The sequence below is a fragment of the Pinus tabuliformis genome, chromosome 8, assembly GCF_031772625.1.
Source record: "Pinus tabuliformis cultivar Carrire ecotype Pingquan chromosome 8, CPIR1, whole genome shotgun sequence".
Lineage (NCBI taxonomy): Eukaryota > Viridiplantae > Streptophyta > Pinopsida > Pinales > Pinaceae > Pinus > Pinus tabuliformis.
Genome location: NC_142294.1, coordinates 1,149,815,865 through 1,149,838,278, shown reverse-complemented (window position 1 = coordinate 1,149,838,278; position 22,414 = coordinate 1,149,815,865). Strand labels below are relative to the sequence as shown.

At 31.3% G+C, this 22,414-nt stretch overlaps 1 pseudogene; it reads left to right on the top strand.

Moving 5' to 3' along the window:
* The first annotated feature begins 6,414 nt into the window (after positions 1 to 6,414).
* Positions 6,415 to 22,414, top strand: part of LOC149239423 (vesicle-associated membrane protein 727 pseudogene) — a 39,571-nt pseudogene continuing 23,571 nt past the window's right edge.

The window sequence follows — 22,414 nt, the reverse complement described above, 5'->3', positions numbered from 1 at the left end:
CTCTAGAGAAAGACTCAACTAAAGACCTTGATCTTTATATTATCATACAAGTGGAAATATGTCCAAATTACACAAAGCTTTAGCTCACAAGCTATCCAGCTATTAGTACAATCTCTCTGTTGCTCATAGTGAGTCAAAGGCTTCTCACAAACCTTCTCCTCTGCTCTCCAAGCCTCCTATTTCCTTGTGTAGTTTCTCTTGGGGTCCAATGTTGCCACCTGTGTGAATTGGCCTCTCACACTACTCACTAAACTCAGAAGTAACTACACAATCCTGAAGGAGATAATTCCTTCTGCATGGATGAGTTCCTATACAGGAAAAATCCTCCAACTGATAGTACATTGTCCTATCATCTAATCTCAACTGGGCTCTCTAACTGAACTGACATGCATGAGTTATTTATGAGAGAATATTCAGTTATCTGAATTGCAACAGTTACATGCATGCATGCATTAACTAACTGAACTCACAATTAATTCCACAAATTGTTGGAACTAATCTAATTGGAATTAACTCAATTAACTGAGCTAACTAATTACAACTCAAAGTACAACTCATCCTGATCTCCTTTAATCAAGGGATAACTTCCTCAATCAAAGGAGAAACTGTTGCATGTCTTCACATAGACTTCATGTTTGATTTTCTACAACTAAGTAACTCAAGATGAATTAATTAATAATTTTTCAAGCAGCTACAAAGATCAAATTTTAATTTTAATTCTCAATTTTAGTTTAGGGACTAACTAAAATTGGAATGTATCCTGAAATGTTGTTTATAGGAATGATATTTTTAGCATCTCTATTTTATCATTCCTTGTTGCTATATCCAACATTGGTACTTGAGATGCTATTTATAGCATTTCTATTTTTAGCATTTCTTGTTTCCATTTTCAACACAGAGTGAAGCACCCGGGTCAAGTGCGAAAGAGTTAGCTCCAGTAGAATCATTAGATGATTGAAGCAGAGATCCAGATAGTTAAATTTTGTTATTATGTCAAATAGCATTTACTTTTCAAGTATGAAGTATATAGTAGATATAGCAAAAAATGTAGTCTAGATGATAAGAATTAAACTGTTTACATATTGGATAGCTTTTGATGCGGATCGGTGGCCAAGAGACCCAATTTCCTATGGGAAGATTGAGGTCACCAGAAGTACTTTGATAGACATATTTTACTACCTATTTATGGAAAATTAATAGAAAAAGGAAGTACTACCAAGCCTACACCAAAAATAAAAATAAAAATTATAGGTATCACATCTTTTGACAACTAATTAATTCTTAATAGTGTCCCTCTATATATTACTAAATATAGCTTGAAACATATTTTTAATAATGTACATCCTCAAGATTACTCTTGAAATAATTTTTTTCTTTGCAAACATTTGAAATAATTGGTTTCTTTCAAGAATGTTATGATTACTATTTTTTTATCTATAGTTTGTTTTGCAAAGTCAAGAAATAATATTTTTTTTTTTTTTTTTTTTTTTTATGAGTGGTAAATTTTACAAATTCTCTAAACTATCTTCTTCTCCAAACAATTATCACATCACCATTTTTCTATATATGTTAAAAATCTATCTTAAATAGCATTTTGGTAAAAACAATTGGGAAGCTATTTGCTTTTTATGTTTATAAATATATTTTTCCTTGTAATTGATATTTTGAATATATTGTTCTACGTAAGTTTCTATTAGTAGTTTTGAATATATTTAATCGTTTTGAATGTTTGTAAATATGTCTTTTCCTCTAATAAATAGTTTAAAATTATTGTTGACTACAAATGTTTTTAGTAATTTTGAATATATGCAATTGTATGTTAGTAATGAGTTGGTGATAAATAAGGGAGACCATATTATCAAGAATTAATATGAACATTATAGATTGCACATTGTAGGAGGATTGATTTTGCACATCTATTTCATTTAGGTTCTATTTCAACACATATATTGCATTTAACTCTAGGTATCTTAACTCTTGACAGTTAATTAATTATTGTTGCAACCCCTCTAAGTATTACTAAATGTATCCTAAAATTCAATTTTAATAATTTACAACCTCAATATTACTCTTGAAATAATTTGTTTCTTTGCAAATATTTTAATAATTGATTTGCTTCAAGAATATTTTGTTAATTTTTTTAAATCTCTACTTAGTTTTGTAAAGTCGAGAAAAAATATATTTTTGAATTTCTTTTAATGAGTCGCTATGTTAATGAATTCACTAAATTATTCACATATCCATTGTGTATACATCCTCTAGATTGATCTTGAATAATATTTTCTTGAATGTTTTAAGAGATAATTTATTTTAATGTTTATTAATATATCTATTCCTATAATAAATATTTTGAATATATTGTTGTATGTAATTGTTTGTTAGTAGCTTTGAATATATGTAATTCTTTTGAATGTTTATAAATATATCCTTTCCTCTAATAAATATTTGAATTTATTATTTTTTTGCAATTCTATGTTTGTAATTTTAAATATATGTAATTTTAGATACATTTTGAATGTATGTAATTATCTATTAGTAATTAGATATAAGGGAGACCATCTTGCCAAGAAAGAATTGATTTGTAGTTTTCAAGAGCACTAATTCTCTACATTTATTTCATTTAATTCTAGGTATCATAAGTTTTGACAGCTAATTAATTATTAATAGTGTTAGTGGAGGTATTACTAGATATATCTTGAAGAGTATTCTTGATAATTTATTGTTGCTAGATTACTCTAGAAATAATTTGTTTATTTGCAAATGTTTGAAATAATTTATTTCCTTCAAAAATATTTTGATGAATTTTTTAATCTATAGTCTATTTTGTGAAGTGAAGAAATAATGTATTTCAATTTTTTTTTAATGAATGTCTAGGTTTACAAATTGTCTAAATTATCTACTTCTTGAAACCACTGTAATATATTTGAGGGATTAGTAATTCTTACAAATAAGTCCTCATAAAGAAAACCATACATGTTTATTGAGGGCATTGTTATATATAATTAGTGAAGGGATTCATTAAGTGAATTATTTTCATATTAATATTTCTTACCAAGTCATTTTTGTAAAATAAATTAATCTATATTTTTATTTCATCACACCTCAATTTTCTATATATATTAGAAATAGATGTTGAATAGCATTCTAATGAAAATTTTTGAGAGACGGTTCATTTTGAATGTTTATAAATATATATTTCCTCTAATAAATATTTTGAATATATTGTTTTATGCAATGTGTTTCAATGTTTTGTATTGATTAAATTTTGGGTCAAGGTTAAGAGAAAGTGATAAATGAGAAATCATGTTAAAAGTTTGATTAAAATGAAACTATAGACTGAAATGTTGTAGTTAAGAGACATTTTCATTTTAATTTATATATCTGATAAAAATAAGTTTCCAATCATAATTGGTTCATAATTATAGAATTATCTTGTGAATTATATTATACTATATTATATTTGCAAAATATTAATTTATTTCCTAGATTGTTAAGTAGGTCATGTATAAAAATCTAAAATTTTCAAATTTATGTCAAAGATCAGCATGATGTTTACTAAAATTCTACAATATTTGAAATTGAAGTCATGAGTGTGCAATTAACTTAATTATTTAACTACCTTTTTCATTCAATCTTTGAAGAGTATATTCACTATAATTACGTTGGGATAGAAAATGAAATCTTTACTATTTTGTTGTTGTAATTGTATTTATTTAAATTAAAATGCGTAATTTCAAATTTTGCCAAAGATACGCATAATAGTCTTTCAAGAGTATATTCACTATAATTACGTTGGGATAAATCTTTACTATTTTGTTGTTGTAATTGTATTTATTTAAATTAAAATGCGTAATTTCAAATTTTGCCAAAGATACGCATAATAGTTACTAAAATTCTACAATACTTAAAATTGAAATTATGAATGTGTAATTACCTTAGTAATTTAACTACCTCTTTCATTCAATTTTTGTAGAGTATACTCAATGTATTTAGGTTATAATTGTATTTATTGAAGTTAAATGCACAATTGTAATCATTGCTTTGAAAATCCCATTGGGAACCTAAATTATATATAGCTTAATCTTTTCTGAACTAATAAATTTACAAAAATAGTAAGTGAAATTGGAATTTCATGAGACATCAATTTGATAGTTTACTGTAATATACCTATTGTGATTAACCCCACGTAAAGTAATTTTAAATTACCAATCAGTTAATCAAACCTGCGTAAAAGTAATTTTAAATTACATATCAGTTACAACTAATTCTTGGCATTGGTTAAATGGATCAGCGAGCACCCTAACAGGGAGAGGGGAGAAGAGAAGGTGGATGGAGAATGCTGTGCTGAAGAGACAGAGAAGAGGAAAAAGGAAAGGGAAGAGAGAAACCCTGGATGGACTAAGTCTGGTAAGGACCAGATAGTCAAGCACAGAGTGCTGGCTTACTGAGGATTGTGATCCGGTAAGCAGTAGCTTGGGGGGAGACTCAGGTCTTGGAGGACTGGTCTCACGGTTGGGAGGAAAACAAGCAACACACAGCAATTTGGCAGGAGGACTGTTCCAGATTTCATCTTACCAGAGGAAAACAGGTAAGTAACGGAACCCTCTTGTGCCTGGTTATCTGTGTAGCTGATAAAATAGCTGTGATGGTCTGAGTAAATATTTGTAAATGGCTATAGTCTAAACTGTGTTAATAGACAGTCTATAGTCTAAACTGTGTTAATAGACAGTCTATCTGTAAATATCAAAGATAGCGTGATTACGTATATTGAACAGAATTTAGACAGCCTAGTGGCAAGATTAAAAGACAATATAACTGTAAAGAACCTGTACTAAGTTACAGTTAACCTCGCTGTAAACACCAAAAGACGGAGAAGCTATGAATAAACTTTACACGGTATCATCAGTATAACCGTAAGGCAAAGATGAAATAGTTGATACATTATGAGCGAGGAAAGAAAACATATACAGTGTAGCTGTAAACCTCAAGAACCGAGAGCAGTGAACCATTGAATAAATGAGGCGAGCTATTAATAAAATAGGTCTATTTATATCAGATAAATGATTACTCCATTCAGACATATCCGAGTCAGGGAGACCGGATTTCTCATGCAAACAATAAGCCGGGGTCAAGATGGTATCAAGACCCTAATGGGCGCAGACAGCCGTGTGGAAATACCCTAATCATTCTTAAAACAATCTGCCAACAGAGGTATTAGCAAGACAAAGAGAAGGCATAATAATGCGGAACCCCGAATTCGGCATAGCCGTAACAGGTGGGCTCTTACAAATTTAAACGGCAGAACCCAAATCGAAAAAATTCCGTAAATACAGAGGAAACACCTTATACCTAAGGAAAGTATGGAAGCATGCGTTCGTCGTGAGACTGAACGTATTGACTGTCATTAATAAACCAGAACCCAACAACTATACGGTAACCCGACTGTATATGGAAGTATATATATATTACAGATCTCAAGGTTCTTTCCACGAAGAGCCATTAACCCGTCGACCATTCATCTATGGTAATCAGATGATGGCACGACAGAGTGACCCTATTTATATTTATTCAAAAACATTTACCAGTCGGCCATACATCTATGGAAATCAGATGTTGGCCCGGCAGAGTAAATCCATACATAGTCATTCAAGAATAATGGCGAAAAGCAATAGAACTATAGAATTACGCGGTTACCATTGCATGCATATTATAATCCAACCGGCATGATTCCGAGAACAAGGAAAATACTACACATCTGGTAATATACAAAAACCTACTCTGCATGGTAAAAAGTCATTCGCATTCATAAGAGAAAATCAAGACATTGTATAACTGTAACAGAAAAATACAGTAAACCCTTGGCCTTCGAGTCATATGAGTACAAAATAAATAAGCCGCTAGTTTCGAACCAGGGTCTGAAGACAGTCATAAATTATGGCTATAGTTCCGACATTTTAAACCAAACAAAATACATATATCTGTGTAAGGAGTCAAGTAGGAGTTCCAGCCTCGGAGAACCGGAGGTAATCACCATAGATGAGGAGGGACCCAACTCTTTAAGCGGTCCCAGAGCTCTTGGAACCAGATTAAGAGAGGAGGTCCATCAAGACCTGCGGCCAACCAAGTAACGATGAGGTTGGGGTCGCTATTCTTGCACAGAGGAACCTCTGGCAAACCAAAAACGAAACAGAAGGAGACCAACCGAGAACCAAAACCCTTGGAGCAGATAAATACCTGTGAGAGACTCGGCTGGCTTCAACGGGACTGACTCTTTGTTAAGCCATAGATGCCGGAAGCCATGGTACGCAACCTGTCAAGCCAAAGAAAGGAGTTTAGAACTCGGCGTAACCATTCAAAGGAAATAAAAACAACAGATCTGTTAACTGACAAGTAAATCACCTGACTGATTCAATAATGCAATCTATGAAGCTGGAAACCTCTCAGATGGTGCAAATGTCTGGTATCGTAGAGGTCTTGGCGCGGAACGAAGGAACAAACCCTTGCAGCGAAGTACAAGGAGCGGGAGCGTATGGAGCTGTAAGACAAAAGTCTCGAATAATCCGGAGAATGTCAATTATTAACCCCGACTGGCAGAGGTGGAACGTGGAGCATTGCCCACCCTTGATTTCACCCAGCGACTGTGCACCGTGGATGAGGGCGACCGTACCCAAAAATCCGGCGCGGGAAAAACCCAAGCACAGTGACCCTGCTCTAATCACATGGTCTGTCCGACGAAATTCATTGCCACCGCCAGATGTCCAGCGCAGGAGGCGCCAACAGAAGAGTTCAGTACAGCCTCGGTACATCCGAGGAATAGGCATAAGGGTGTCATACCATATAGTTAACACATAAACAAAGGCATATATTAATTGTGGAACAACCATAGATATGTCCAGCTTTGCCTGCCACGTTATACATCGCCTCAGGTTAGGCGTGTATGTGAAATGGTGGCATTATAACATAATTATATTTAATTAATATGAAGGTGTTAACCAAGTATGGATGCGGTAAGTGTAAATATAAAACAAAATTTCATTACATGTATATTATTGCATATAGGTATGTGACATTTACTAACACATTATATAATTTCTTTATAACCACTTTTTATCTCACACTACAAACATTGAGTTTCAATTTCTTTATGAAAAGAGTAGTTAAAATAAGACACCACTCCATGTGAAAAGAATATATAAAATTCATTCCAAACCAAAATATTTCTAATTTTTAGCGCCTTAAAATGGTTTTATGAACTTCAAAAAAAATGTTGTATAACTATTCTAATTTGTGGAGAAATGTTAAAATTTACTCAAAACAATTTTTTATTATATCATTTTTTATTTATTTAGAATATAATTTTTAAATCTATATGAATTTAGCATATGGGAAAAAACAAATAGTTTGATTGTACATAGATTGTAGTTCACATTCAAAATCAAAATTTAAAATTGTGTGAGTAAACAGGTTGTTAAATCTCCAGTCAACACCTTTTACGATCTACAACTCGGGGACAGACGCGTTTGGCCTATCTACTCGATTCTACTTCCTGAGGATTTTAAAAATTCAAAATAGTGTTCTACGATTAATTATATTTTTTATTCTTATATATATTTTTTTTATTTTTTTTTATTAGAGATGATATTTTTTATTAAGTAAATATTTAAGTTTTTGAATTTTGATTTTAAAAATTTATGTGTGAATTTTATGTTGAGCACAAAAATACTTATATATTTACTTCATTTTGTGCTATAAAATGTACCTCTCGACTTAATTATAGTTTAATATTGAATATTAAATATCAAATAATGTTAATATGAGTATTAAATTACGTCAATATTAAATACCAGCATTAATAATAATGTTAATTTTATTATTAATATTAATTTAACATGGCATTGATGTTATCATTAATATCAATGTTAGTTACAACAATGTTATTATCTAACTCCTAGACCCCATCTCCAATAATAAATTTTCAATAGCTATAAACAAGTTAAACCCACATACATTGAATAGGAGATTTTACTTAAAATATGGTTCATAATATTAGTGTTTACAATATTAGGGTTTATAATGCTTGGGTTTTTAAGTGAATCATATTTGTGAATAAAATTATGGGTATTTTTCAAAAGAAAAAAAAAGGATTTTAATATTAGGGTCTATAATATTTAGTTTTATATTAAATATTAAATATTAAATATTGTTAATATTAATATTAAATAATATTAATATTAAATAATATTAATATTAAATAATAGTGTTAATATTAATGTTAATGTTAATATTAACATTAATGTAACATCAATCATTAGATTTTATTTTCAATATTAATTTCATCAATATTATTAGTAACATTAATATAACTCCCAAACTCCATTTCCAGCAATGAACTTTCAACAAGTAAAACACCCAATTAACATACATTACACTCGAGATTATACTTTACAAGGTTTTTCTTTAAAATATTGTTTATAATAATAGGGTTTATAATATTGGTTTTTAATATGACAGTTTATAATATTACATTATAATATGTAGGTTTTTGATATTTGGGTTGTAAATATTGGGGTTTTTAACATTTCTTTTATAATGTAACGTTAAATTAATATTAGTGTTTTTAACATTAGGTTTAATATTATAGTTTATAATATTGAGGTTTTAATATAGGATTTACCATATTATCTCTTAATATTACGAATTTAATATATAAGATTTATAATATTGGATTTAATATTAATTATTAAATAAAAGTGTTAATATTAATATCAATTTTATAAATAATATTAATGTAACACCCAAACCTTGTTTTCAGTAATGAATTTTGAACAAGTAAAACGTCTATTAAATATACATTAAACAAGAAATTATACTTTACATTATTTTAATTAAAATATGGTTTAAAATAGTGAGATTTTTAATATTTGGTTTATAATATCAGTATTTATAATATTTTGGTTTATAAAATTAGATTTAGAATATTGAGTTTTTATTCTATATGGTTTATATGGTTACAATTTATATATTTTAGAGTTTACAATACTAAAATTTAATATTACGAGTTTAATATATAAGAATTATAATATTGAAATTAATATTAAATATTAAATAATGTTAAAATTATTATTAAATAATGTTAATATTTATGTTAATGTTATTATTAACATTAATGTAACAACCAAACCACATTTCCAAGAATGAATTTTGAACGGTTATAAAAAGTAAAACAATATACATTGAATAGAAAATTATATTGCACATTATTTTTGATTAGAATACAATTTATAACAGTAAAATTTATAATATTAGCATTTATAATATGTATTTAGAATATTCACTTTATAAAATTATGATTTATAATATTTGAATTTTTATAATATTTGACTTTTTAATATTAGTGTATTTATCATATGTATTTAGAATATTCACTTTATAAAATTATGATTTATAATATTTAAGTTTTTAAGATTAGTGTGTTATGAAAATGTACTCATAAATACATTGCAAGTGGGATTTGTTTTCAAGGAATATAGCTTTACCAAGTCTAAAAATAATTACAATTACAACCAGATTGAACTGTTGTTCTCATCATAAACATCATGGAAAATTTCGATGCAGTGAAGATCTATTTCACTTATGGTCCTCTAATCTTTCTTTTCATTCTCTACAATCTTGGTTTATAGATATATAGAGAACCTCTCCTAAGGTTTCATTATATCACTTTTGAACGTTTAAACAAACTCCTTATAAAAAATGGAAAATTTCGATGCAGTGAAGATCTATTTCACTTATGGTCCTCTAATCTTTCTTTTCATTCTCTACAATCTTGGTTTATAGATATATAGAGAACCTCTCCTAAGGTTTCATTATATCACTTTTGAACGTTTAAACAAACTCCTTATAAAAAATAGCCCTGGTTTATATATGTAGAGAAACTCTCCTAAGGTTTCATTATTATCACTTTTGAGGGTTTAAACAAACTCCTTATAAAAGATAACCTTGGTATCAAGCTGTAGCACAACTTGATTTATATAACCCATGTATTCAAATTCCATAGAATGATCTAACCGTTGTGACTATAAGACTAGTTTTATAATTGTTTTAACTTCGAAAATCTTATCGTACATAATTTTAAACACCGGGGACCATGTGGTATTATTTGCATATGGAAATATTTCATGCCTCGCACATTATTTTCAATGTAAAGCTCATTGTTTGATTTATTATAAATGTCATCACGAGGGTTAAAGTTATGTTTCCATACCATATGGTCAGACCAATCCATAACTTGTATTAAGATTCGATGATAATGTCGTGTGGCGAACTTACAAAACCCTTGGTATGCCCACATATAGATCGTGCACATGATTAGGGTTGTAAACCGACGACGGAGGAAAAAAAAATCTTTTGTGGGTAACTACCCGCCACGATTCCGCCTCTTTGGTCTCACTTTCTCATTTCATGCCCACGAATGGGCTTCGCAATTTTTGGTTGTGCCAAACCCTCGATTCCTTGATTTTGCCTTCGTTGCTTTGCTCCTTATTTTATGAACTCACTTAGATGAGTTGTTGTAGAGGATTAAAATTTCGGAGTTAACGTTGATGGTATCAGACACAATGCCTCCAGTTTTACTATGATTTTCGTCCTAGGTAATTTTTCCAATTTATATGATTTATTTTATTTCAATTTTCTCAAATAGTTACTCCCATAATGATTGTTTGGCTCACAAGAATCTGCTATGTTTCAAATAAAACCTTGAATACAGGGTTTTTGGGTTCGGATAAGTGGCACATATTTTTTTCAAATTGTTGTGGAATTTGTTTTAAGCTCCAGATAAGACTCTCCAGGGCGTATCTACCGAGTAAAATTTTATATTCCTAGAACCTCAATTTTTGTTATATCTCCATATTAATATCTATTTTTACTCGAGGTATAACAATTCCTTCCTTGGAAGATGCAAGCTTTTGGATGACATAATTATTCTCTAAACTATTTAAGGTGAACCCTAAAAAGATTATAGATTCCAAATTGACTTTAAACCTTCAGTACCCCATATGCATTTATGATATAGGGTGTTCCCCTCACTAATAAATTCTTTTTTTCTTTAATTTAATTCCAGGTTTTGATTATCCTCTCGAAGGATCCTTTCTTGGTCATTACCAGAATGGCATCATAACATTTCTTTGAGCAACTTTATTGACTGCTTGCTTCCAGTATCTTACATATTTATAGTTATTTTCTACGGCTCTCAACCAAGGCCAAGACCTTACCTGGGTTTTTCTTAAGTTCAATGGGTTAACTCTTCTAGAGTTCTATAGCTTGCATGTCGAGCCTCCTCCCTTGCAGTTTCATGAGAAAGTTCTGGAACAATATTATTTTTATTTTAATAATATTATCATTTGTGATGGTTATGGGCATGGTCACTTGACCAATAGCTTAGTTCAACCAATATAAATTTCATGTGGCCTTTAGGCCTAGGTTTTATACCGATATCTTGTAAATTTGGAATCGGCCTTTTTAGTTATGTGAACAATATTTTATACAAATCTGTATGTTGTTGAAAGACGGAAAAACTTGTATAATTTTCTTCATAGTATAAGGTAATGCATCAATATTTTCCACCCCAGCGTCTACAGGAGTACCATTCTCATGTGGTTATTTCATTTCATTCTCAAAAAAATACCAACAAATGGTTTTTATACATATGTGTTACTCATACATGCAACAAAGTTTACTTAGTTACCATTTCCATGTCTATGTAATTTTAGTAGAGTACTCACGGATTTCCTCATTATATTCCCTTACATCCCTTCTATGTTCTCTTGTTAGCTTATTTTTTATATGCATAATAACTTTTCATTGTCCACGAAGTGATTTAACTATGTGCAAATAGTTACATCTCTTTCTTTTAACTACTACTGGTTAGTCCAGGAGATTCCATGGGACTTGTAACAAGGCTTACCTCTTCTTCCTTACACCAATTTATGGAACCCTGGGATTATTACCAAACCATAGGGGAAAATTGTAATATTTTACACCTTCCCTCTGTGGTAACTAACCTAATTCACCAATAAGTATTATTACTATATCTAGTATACATAGACATATACATGGTTCCGAGTATGCATCACATACTAATTCATTTTGGGTTCTTCTTAAATATGTTCTCCTACGGTTATCATTTAAACTACAATAATAACAACAATAAAAACATAAACATTGTAGTCACAAATCCCTTCTCATCCTTAGAGTGTTGCCTTTCCTTTTTTTAAATGACTACCCTTAGCTCTACATATTTGTCTTCCAGAATCCCCTCCAACTTATTTATCACTTTAAACATAGAATTATCACTTGTACAAAAAATTCACAAGCTTATAGAAGTAGTCTCCCATGTTACAGGTTAGTTTATAACTTTATAGAAATTCATGATCAATAGTCAATTTATTATTCCATAATCCTATCCTTTGATATCTTTATGTGTGGAATAGGCAACAATAACTAAATTTACCAGATTATTTTCAAATATTTCTCTAGGAAATGTGAGGAGAGATATCTTGGTCCTCCCAACCCTAAGCTGGTTTCTTTCTGTCCTAAACAAGCTACCCCCTATCTATCCTCTTCCCTGAGAAAGAAACAATATAATGAATTTCTCACTTTCTTTTCAAGAAACTAGATTCTTTTAAACCTCTAAGCGGTGTCCTCACATTCCAACCACTCATTCTCTCCCACTAATTTATTTTTTTTAATAAAGAATCTTGTCTTTCTCTCCCAAAGGATTCCTAAGAAAATCCAGATCCATGGCATTTATCTTCAGCAATGACATTTTTCTAGTCTCTCCCTTTTCTTATTCTTCTCAATAATTCAAATAGACTTTTTTTGTTTTTCTTCTTCTTTCCTGCCCTCCTCTTTGGGTATAATTGTTTCAAACTATTTCCCTAACAGTTAGGAGTTAGTTTTGGGAAATCTTCTCTCATGTCTTTTTCCAATTCCCAAGCAGCCTATTTAGGCCCAAATTTCTCCGATTTGACATTGAATTGAGTAATGTTTTTTATTCACAGAGTAGTTTCCCTTTAATCCAAAATCTCTACAGATTCAACCTCGAATTCTCCTTCAAGTTCGACATCTACAACATTCCAATTAATTACATGATTAGGATTAGATATATATTTCTATAATAAATATACATGAAATACATTATGTATCTTAAGATGAGTTGGTAAAGCTAATTGATATGCTTTGGTCCCACTCTAGCCAGTATTTCAAATGGCCCACAATATCAAGGAGCCTACTTAGGAAAATTTCCCAACTTCAGAGAACTTTTCATAGGTTGAAATTTTAAATACACAAGTTCTCCTACTTGAAATTAACTAGGAGTTATTTTCATGTTTGCATAGTTTTCTTGTATGTCCTAAGCATCTTTTAGATTTTGCGTGATCTATTTTACCATTTTCTCCACCAAATGTATGTAATCCTCCCATTTAGATGGTTGGCTCATTAAGTACATTTACAACATGTCTTCCAAAATTTGATTAACTCTTTTAGTTTTCCCATCTGTGTGTGGATGATCTACAGTATAAAATTTTATTTGACTTCGCTTTCCTGTAAATAGGGATTTCCAAAAATTCAAAGTGAATTTTGGGTCCCTATCTAAAATGTTCGCTTTCAAGTATGCGAGGAAACTTAAATATTTCTCTCATGAAGACATAAGATACTTATGCAGCCTTGTGTGTAGACTATATACTAATAAAATTAACAACTTTAGTTTGTTTGTCAATTAGTACCATGATAGCATCATGTTGTCTCTATGTTTGAGGCAACCATGTAATAAAGTCTAGGGATATCACCTACCGTTTCCATTCTAGAATGGGCAAAGGATTTAACACACCAGTTGGATGTTGATTTTTTGTTTTCACTTGTTGACACTCATGAAATCTCATCAAATATTCAACCACCCCCTTCTTCATTCCAGGCCAAAATAATTATTTTTTTAGAGTTGTTATCATTTCCTAGTATCCTAGATGCCCTGCAAAGGGTTTCTTGTGTTGTTCATCTATAATTAATTGTTTAATTTCAATATTATCTGGTCTATAAAGTTTGTTTTTATTCATTAGAAACCCACTTTTGTTGACTTGATAATCAATCCATTTCTCTAAATAAAATTTAGTCTCCAATTTTGTACATATATGCTCATATTTTTTATTTGTTAAAACTACTTCTTTAAACTTTTCCAGCATAATTGTTTCACTTTGATTAATATAATATTCATAAATTTGTTTTGGTGTCTATATTAAGGAATCCACTAACCTTTTTTTCCTTGCTCTTGATGTATCTAATGTCAAAATCAAGTTCACTTACGAAGGTCATCCACCTAGCTTGCCTAGTGTTCAATTCAGGTTGGCTGAAGAAATACTTCAGACATATATGATCTATAATAAAAGGAATATTCTTCCAATCAGATAGTGTCTCCACATCTTGAGAGTGTGGATCACTGCTACTAACTCCATGCCATACACTACATAATTATTTTCATGCTATTTTCATTTTCGTGACTTGTAAGCCACCACATGACCCCTCCTACATGAGAACACCTTCTAAGCCTTCCAAACTTGCATCTATACACACATCAATATCCTTTTCTACATATACTATTTGAAACACCAGAGAAATAGTTAGCAACTATTTCAGCCTTTCAAAATTTTCTTGCCATTGTTTTGTCCACAAAAATTTTAACCCTTTGTTATGTAAGGAAGTAATTAGGTATACCAACTTGGGAAATCCCTCAATGAACCTGTGGTAATAACCATTTATCCCCTTATATAATATTATATCAACCATGACCATTGACACTGATCATTGTAAGATTTCCTTCACTTTATTAAGATCTATTGCTATCCCATCTTTTGAAATTACATGGCCTTAATATTGTATCTGATTTTGGAACTCACATTTGTTGAATTTCACATATATTTGGTTTTCTCACAAAGTTCGTAGTACTATTTGTAGATGATATTTGTGTTCTTCCATTGCTTTTGAGTATACCAATATATTGTTAGTAAAAAATAACACAAATTTGTCGAAAAAAATTCTAAACACGTTGTTCATTAGACACATTGAATTAGAAGGCGCATTTGTCAGGCAAAATGGTTACACTATGAACTCATAGTCTCCATAATGGGTCCTAGACACTATATTTGGTATAATTTCTTCTCTGAATCTTAATTGGTGGTATCCAGACCACAAATCTATTTTTGAGAAAAGTGCTACCCATTTAACTTGGTAAAAGAGATCATCAATCTAGGGTAGAGGGTATTTATTCTTGATTGTTAGTTTGTTTTACTATTGGTAATCAATACATAATCAAAAAATTTCAATCCTATATTTTAACAAAAAGCGCTAGTGCGTCCCATAGAGATACACTCGGCCTAATACATCCCTTACTTAACGACTCTTCTAGTTGAATTTTTAATGCCATGGGTTCTGGTACTGTCATTTAGTAAGGACTTTGAACACCGATGTAACTATGAGTATCAATTATATGGATAAATCTATCCCCCTCTTAGGTGGCATCCTCGGAATATCTTTCAAAAACACATCCTGAAAGTATCTTATCACTTCTAGCCTTTCTAAAATGTTCTTTTTTTAACCCAAGGATTGATTTTCTACCATAATGGTGAAAATTTGATACCCCTTTTTGGAATATTTCCTTAACTGTAATGTTGATATTTGTTGAATGGAACTTGGTCTAAATATACCCCTTATAATTTGTTTTTCTCCGTAGTCTATTACGTAAGTGATTTTTTCTCTAAACAGTTAATAAGGGCTTTATAACTTTTCAGTGAGTCCATCCCTATCAAAAAGTTGTAGGAACCCAATGGAAATACTTTTAGATTAATTTCCTTTTGTTTTCTATCCATCATAACTACATAGGCTTTAATTTAGTTAGTAACTCTTCTTTTTTCTCCTATTGCTACTTGTACCGACTAGGGATTTTTATATTTTCCAGACACTAGCATGTAATTTTCTATGACTTTAGGACTAGCATAGCTCAAACTGACACTAGGATCAATTAATATCGAAATAGTTTGGTCAAAATCCTACCTTCTACTTCCACCATAGTGGAATGGAGCTCCACTTTCTGTTCCTCCAGTGTTGCACTAATGAACAAAATGTTCCTCGATAGGTCATTAACCGTAGAGGCTTCTTGAACATTTTGCAGGTGTTGAATTGTTTTTGTATTCTAGGGATAGTTTTGTATGAGGTGGAGTTCACCGCACCCATAGCATTTTAATGGATCCCTTCCTTCCCATTAGATCCCTTATTAAGTTAAGTCTATTTGGACCCTATCTAGGTCTACACTTGTGACCTTTGGGTTTGTCCATTATTCTTAGTATAATTGTGTTTTTGTCCTCCCTTTCCATTATACTTAGATTTTCCACTTCCCCCCCTCCCCCCCCCCTTTATTATTTTGTATGACCCACTCTTTCTCTTTGTTTAACCATGTTTTAGATTTTTCATTCTTATGTTTAGCTTTCTGATAACAAATCCTTACATTATGAATAAACTCATCCATAGTATTGGTGTTATCATAATCAATTCATTATTTAAAGGAGTGGGGTAGGAAGCTTATGAATTGTTGGACTTTTGCTTTTTCTTCCTTTATGTAATGCACATAATGTACCAAATGTGTAAATTTTGTTATCAATTCATCCATGGACATTTTCTTAATTTTAAATCATGAAACTCTTTCTCCCAACCATCAAAATATTGTTTTCTAAGGTATTTGTCTTTAAAAAAAACGCTAAAACTCTTCCCAATTGACTTATTTTCCTTCCAATTTGTTGAATTTTTAGACTTTTTCCCATTACAAATATTCTTTTCCCTAGATTGATATGTGGTCAGCTTAGCTTTTAATTCATTTATATATTCTTATGGAAATATTGGTTTATGTTCAACAATCATGCTTCCATCACTTCCTCGAATTCCCCATCATACATTGGGGGTATAATTTTCCAAAAATCTCCATTGAGCTATACTTTAACTTTCTTCTCTGGTCAATTTTGAATCTTAAACGAACTATGTTCCTCTTCATCAACCTTCTTTCCTTGACTTTCAACTTCTTCCAACACTTTTTGTGCTTAGAAGCTTCTTTGTTATCCTCTCATCCTTTGGACGCTTCTAGAGAAGTAGAATTGGGTCTATATGTTAAGTTTTTAATTTTTTTCTCTTATTCTGCACTAGCTTTGAGTCATCTTTCTTGATCAGCACGAGGTTTTTCTTATCAGTTTTCAGTTCCCTCATCATGTTCAATAGTTTTTTGGTGGGAATTTGCTCGTACTGGCACAAATGTACATATATTTCGTCCTCATCAATGTGGGTGCCTTCAGTAGGTTCTTCCGTGATACCTTTCTTATATTATTGTGTAACAGAAGGAAAATTTTTATAAGATGAACTAAAAAATTATGTTTAGCCCAAAGCCTCAGCTTTGAAACCATGCCGTGATACCACTTGTCACATCCTCCTCATGTAAATTTACTCAAAAAATATTTATAATTGTAGGAAATGATTTTTTTTAAACAACATAACTTTATCAAGTCCAAAGACAATCACAAATAGATTGAACATATTTTTCATTTCTACAATTTTGGTTTATTTAACCCCCCACCCCCGCCCTCTCTCTCTCTTGATATATATATATATATATATATATATATATATATATATATATATATATATATATATATATATATATATATATATATATACATATATATAAAGTCTCTCCTAGGATTTTATTATTCTTCTAGAGAGAAAGGTATTATTCATATGCATCAATAATTATATGCATGTTCACGACCTAACCCTTTTAGTGTTTAGCCAAACTCATTATGAAAAATAACCTTGGTATTGCTTATACAATACCACTTGATTTATATAACCCATGTACTCAAATTCCATAGCATGATCACACTACCATGACTATAAGACTAGTTGCATAATTGTTTTAACTTCGGTAGTGTTATTATACTTAAGTTTAAAAATCGAGGTCCATGTGGTATTATTCACATATTGAAATATTTTGTGCGTTTCACATTATTTTCAATGTAAAGCTTATTGTTTAATTTATCATCAATATCATTACAGAGCTAAACTTATGCTTCCATACCATATGGTCAGAACAATCCAAAACTTGTATTGAGCTCTAGTTATAATGTCAAGTGGTGAACTTAAGAAATCCTTGGCATGCCCACACACTGACTATGCATAGGATTAGGGTTGTACATCGATGGTAGATGACAAATGAATTTGATTTTTGGTAACTACCCACTCTCAGTTCTCCTTTATGGTCTCATTTTCTCGTCGCATGCCCACATATGGGTTCTCTAACTTTTGGTTGTGCAAACCCTTGATTCCTTGATTTGGACTTCATCACTTCACTCCTTAGTTTATGAACTCAATTCGATGAGTTGTTTCATAGGATTAAATTTTTGGAGTTAATGGTGACGGTATCCGATGTAACGTACCTCCTGAGCCTACCCAGGAAATTAACCCTGAGGCTCCATCAATTTAAAGTTTTCCTCATTTACAGTTAAGTTTTAGTGGTCATCACAAGTGTAGTTAACTAAAAAACTATACACATAATATGTACAACATCAAGGTAATCAACCTACCTCATAAGCGCCATATTAAAGTAATCTTTAGATCAGCCCTTCAGCTTAAGCCACAACTTGGAAAAACGGTTAAATTCTAGCATGTAGTTATTAGAACTCTTTGATAACCCTATGCTAGCATAATTAGAATGATGTTTGTGTTTTCGATAACTAACAAGGCTAGTAATCATGATCAAAATCGTAATAGCGATAATGTACTATCCATTCTTTATGCAACATGCAAGAGTAGCACAACCAGCTTCATTATGCATGGCATATAGAAAATTGTGAATAATCAATAATACTATTAGAGGCATTCCTCCATAATTGTTCCACATGCATGAATATTATCCAATGCATCACATAACACTAGATCATACTATCTTCCTTTATTAAATTTAATGATGATCATAACTACCTTGAAATGCATATGTGATCACACAAGAGTCACACGCATAAGAAATCCATCATTCCCATAAGAGAGGTAATTTATCCATATATCTGAATCGTATGATTTAAAATCATAATAAGTAAGGATTAACATAAAACATATACCATGCAAGTGAATCCAACCCAAATGGAGGAGAACACCAATAAATCTACTCTTATATAAACATCTCATATAATTCATTCGGTCACTCTCATGGCGAAGAAACTTAAGAAAATCCTCTCATAGAAAAACTGAACTATAGCAGAGAGAGAGTGAGAAATCAACATATTAAACATCCATGAAAGAGTATCCAACTAGGATAGAAGAGGAACATCACTTGGAGAGTAGAGCACCATCACTCAACCATGAATCACCTCTGATTCCACCCGAGCTGAGGTTCTTGTCATGGATCAGCTGCCTCCAATTTATCTATGCAATGAGTATTTAGTACCCTCTTTCGTGATATATTTTCCATTAGCGGTGTCCTACATTTATGGATGTTTATCCATTTTCCTAGGTCTTTTTCATAAAATCTCACCTTTATCTCCTGTGAGGCTTTTCCTCATAAAAGCTTGCCTTTATCTCCCACAAAGCTTTTATTTTTTTCTTGACGGATATTTATCTCCAATCCATCCAATGGATATTTATCTCCAATCCATCCGATGGATGTTTATCTCCAATCCATCCAAGCTTATCCAGAATCACATCTAGAAGCTCTTTATCATGAAATATTTATCCTATCCCATTCCTCAATGGGATATGGCAAAAATCTCATCTCTTGGCGTCTCACACCACCAAGCGATCAATTTATTAATTATTTAATAATTTATTTGATTTTCATTTTACACATCACACCAAGCTTTCCTCATCTTAGGTTACAATAGTCTAACACACAAGGGAGGGGTGTTACATACTCCCCCCCTTAAATTTTACACCATGCTTAGTGTATTACTGCATCCTCGTTCACAAGTAGTTGTCTCTGAATCCATGTCTTCTATGGCCTTTCCATCTAATGCAAATCTAGTGATATATGTCAGCTACAGGGGGTGCTTCTAGCACATCTCCTTCCGTACCTACCTGTAACCTTGGTTTCAAACAATTTGTAAGAAAATTTAGATGAAGAAATTAAACTTGGTTTACCATAATCAACATCATAAGTTGATACACAATACTGCTAAAGTAGTTATGGCTTATATTTCCAATATTTCATTTTATTTGAAGTATGCATGTTCTCTCCTTGCATTCTTCCAATCCATTGTGTTCTTGCCTAACACTTGCTTCCTAGAGTTTCTCTGCATACGACAAGTGAGTTAGCATATTTGATACATCAATATGCATAAAACATCATAATAGGTTATTTCACATATAACTGTCATAACCATATAACCCATGATAATCATATGTATGTCGAATTGCAAATAAACCATTGTTACTTATCCTTCAACCACTTCTTAGTTTCCTTCTTTTGAGCAACCTCCAGGTCGGTTACCCTACCAGACACCCACCGAGTGTCTTCATGCATACCTGCACACAAGGAGTATTACCCACATAGCTATACATATCATGTTTTAAGCATGACATACATATATCCATATTGGTACCATATGTATTGCTTGTACGTAGTACAATCCGTGCGACTGCATATCCTACCAATGTCCATAGCACCACCTGCATGACATACACTTATCCACATATTTTAAGTCATGTTAGCATCATGCCCAAGATTCCTCAATCTATTCTCCTAAGTAGAACAAACTATGTTCAATTTCTTGCTAAGGACTTTCATGGACCTATTCCTTTTCTATAAAAATCATAATGCACACTATAATAGTATCATAACAATCATCATGTATACTATAACTCAATCATACCCCTAACTTTTAGTTTTTGGATTTAATTTGTCACCTGTACCAGGTTTTCACAATATGAAATACATTATAAAGCAGACTATGATACTCATTGTATATAGATACTTGAATTCTCATGCCCCTCATAACAACTTTGGTTAGTTCTTAATAATCATTCCATACTTAAATAATCAGGTAATAGGATTTACTTCTTCCAACACCTTGTTGGTTATGATAAGTTTCGTATAGGTCTAACATTATGGTTAAACAGTATGCACTTTTATACAACTCCAATATACGAGTTATAAGTGAAAATTTATACTATTCTCCACTTCATATCCTTAAGACAAAGGGATTGGTTATCTTATATTACTTGATGCATGTGTTATGCTAACATTGGATTTTTAGGTAATTCTTCAAAAAAAATTGCCTTACCCATTTTCAAATTACTGGCTCAGAGGCATTTTCCAAAGAAGCATGAAGACTTGCTTCTATATTTCCATTATGTATGGATACAATAGGTTGTATCAGTTTTTTCCATACCTACCTAACAATCTCATTTCTGATTTAAGTTAGATTGATATTTACTTTATGACTCTTGCGTTACTGAACTGAAATCCTTTAGATTCCAACATATGCATGTTAAATTAACTATGCATAGTCTATAATAAGGTTTTGTTTCCTTCATTAAGGTGTATTTAGATCATTTTCTAGGGAGTTTCTCTTCCCCGTACTATACTATCCAACAACTTGTATGTTTATTATTTGTGTCATGATTAGATTCCTTTCACTATTGTTAAGACATCATAGTTTAATATTGGATTTCTTATCCAAAATCAATTACACCCCTTGTTCTCCAACATACTGGGTAATTTATTCTTTGATTTTATCATAGTGTAATTGTAAGAATTTGCAATTCTTGCACATATTAAGGCACATCCATGCAACTCATTGTATCCCACAATGAGTCCTACATGCACTCGCACTTGCCAATGTACAATTCATATTCTTCTAATGTATGCATTACTTGTTAAACAAATTACTATCATCTTAATTTGATGACCATGCTTTTCCATGATCGTCAGTTATTTAACTATCTTGTTATAAGCATCTCCTTTCAATCATGTCATTGTATCCACATAAGAGTGTTTATCCATGGTTTAAATTTTGTACTTTTTACCAGCTATAATAAATTTTTTGATATTAATAACCATGCTATTTTCCCACTTTAGCACTACTTCATGTAACATACCAAAGTTATTTCTGGTAGTACGATACCAAATATGCTCCCCCCAGAGCATCATCTTATCATCAATATAAAATCACAACCAATTTGTGGATTGGTCTATATGATGGCAGCATTAGGTTAAACAATACCTATGTTTATCATGACTTCATCACATATCATCTTCGTTTTCAATATCAAGGCAACAATATTCTTCATCTAATATAAAATTAATTCTAATATCCATATGGAACATAGCATAACATCA